This window comes from Acanthochromis polyacanthus, chromosome 9 (genome assembly GCF_021347895.1).
Source record: "Acanthochromis polyacanthus isolate Apoly-LR-REF ecotype Palm Island chromosome 9, KAUST_Apoly_ChrSc, whole genome shotgun sequence".
Taxonomy (NCBI): domain Eukaryota; kingdom Metazoa; phylum Chordata; class Actinopteri; family Pomacentridae; genus Acanthochromis; species Acanthochromis polyacanthus.
This window is the reverse complement of record NC_067121.1, coordinates 37,484,100-37,486,553: the sequence shown is the minus strand read 5'-3', so window position 1 is coordinate 37,486,553 and position 2,454 is coordinate 37,484,100.

Here is a 2,454-nt window from a genome sequence, read left to right as displayed (position 1 = left end):
CATTGTACTCTTCCTTTCTGTTTGAGTGGGTTCATGACAAAATGTAGAGGAAATACTGGATTTTATATAACTGACCCTGCTTTAACTGGTCAATAGCGACATAGAGTTACTGTATCTGTGCACTGAATTTTAAATATTACAGCGTGTGATGAAGAAAAGAAAAAGAATATGGTGCAAAAGCTTTTAGCACTGAAGGAAAGTGAGGACACTTTTAAAATTAACGCATTTGCCTTTAAAATAGCACAGATTCTCCTGGTTCATTTGCAGTCATTGTGGGATTGCACAAAAGGACGGCAAATACTTAAATGATTTAGGTTTGTTCTGTTTGGTGTATTTTCCAGTAATTAAAGCCAGCTTAATAAGGTACAAGTAATGATGTTCTATTAATTCACCACCATGTCATGTGGAATGACAGCGATGAAAATACTCTGAGGTTAATCACACGAGAACAAGTGAAGTGTTTGAAGAGGGGTGGAAAACAGAAAAGTGTAGAGTGTGACGATCGCTAGAAGACAGAGAGCTAAAACAAATGTCCTGTTCTTAAAATAGAATTAAAGAAATCCCAAGAGCCTGGGCCTCAAGGTCAACAACAGACCAGTGACCACACTCAGGCTGACCATAATACCACCAATAATCACTTGCAGCTGGTCAGTGAATCCCTGATCGAGTCTGGATGTTTCTCTAAAGGGTTATGAAGGATTTTAGACAATCAGGAAGCAAATATCTAGTTTATATAGGGAAATACATCAACAGAGAAACACTGGGATGTAGCTCCTGTTGAAAATCATGGTATATTTACACATAATTAAGCCTTTTTTTTTTTTTTTATCATTTTGAGTCTTCATATATTATTACAACAAATCCCTTAATAGCATTTTCTCTGGTATAAAGGCTTTGCTAACACTGCTACTCTCACCTGCCTGTCTAGAGTTTGCCTCTGTGCTACTGTTACATCTCAGTCACTGTTGCTTCTGCTGAAGACTAAATAATGACTCGAGGCAGGAGGTGGGAGGAGAGACGCCCCAGACTGCCTTTGTTTAAAATTCAGGGAGGCCTGTGTCTTCTCTTATTACATGTCATGTCCTTAACTCCCTGGGTGGACGAGCAGGTATCTGTGAGCTAATGGAAGCACATTCACACCTCTGTCTAAAGAGGCGGGCCACACACAGCGCAGTGTGTGTTGAGGATTATCAGCGTATTAACAGGAGTTCTGCATGAGCTCATGTTCACGTGAATAAAACGAGACTGAACATGGAGCTATTCACTGCTTCCGTGATTAGACAACATGTGAAATTATACATGTTTCAGGAGTTAAAAGCAATCCTCTCTGACACCTCTATGCAGTTTCTGTACTATAAACAGTTTAACACGTCTAACCCAGGTCTTTTCTCTGCTAAAACACAAAAATAAGCTTTGAATCTCCAGGAGAAGCAACAATAGAGTGACTTCAGACAAAACACAACTTGTCAGTTACCACAAACAGCGAAAACTACACATATCCTTTAGCATTATTTGCTTTGTTTCTTTCTTTCACTTTGCTTACGATCAAAAATTGACCTCTAGTCACTGAGAGCTGACAGAGTTGCAACAGAGCGTGTTAATAGTTGTTTGGCAAAAAATGAATATTATCTATGCATTTTGATACTATGGATTAGGCTGCATCAGATTCACATAAACATGTCATCTCCACTAGATTTGCAGAAAAAAAGCACGTGCAAGTGTTTACATAAATAAGAAACTTCAACAGATGTCAGGGGGCCAAATATTTTTGCTGAAGGTTCAAAAATAGCGCAGGACTTGGTATTTGCCATCCACTGTTATAAACCTTAGGGGGCATATTCGGCACAAAAACACAATTAAAACATTTTTTTTCTGTTATTTTACAAGATATTATCTGTACTTCAACAAAATAGGGAAAATAACAGTTAAAAAAATAACTTTCCATTTTTTAGTTTTAATAGACATAACAAAAAAAAAAATTTATTAATTAGAATTCCACTAACATAATGTTTTATTCAAGTAACAGCAAATAAATGTTAAATAATAACATGTTTTGCTTATTTAAATCAAACAAAGAACAGAGTCATTTTACAATCAAATAATGTAAAAAACATAGACTGTATATAAAGATGGACGTAGCATCTGGCTCCAGAATTGAAGCCAACCCGGAAGTGTCAAAAACTTGCAATATCACGCCGTCCGCTAGGGTTGGCTCCAAAAAGCTTTTGCTCCATAGACCCCAATTCATTTTTGGAAAAAATAAAATTTGATTTTCTACAGCTCAGGATTTTTTTCCTGTTAGTTTTCATGGTCAAAATGAGAGCTCAGGTGGCCGATCTTAAAATAAATCAATACTGAATTTTAAATAAATCGTTAAAGTTGGCGGAGCCAGGGGGCGTGGCTATACTTGATAGACAGCAACAGAAGCCTCTGCGGTAAAATGTGGGCGGGATA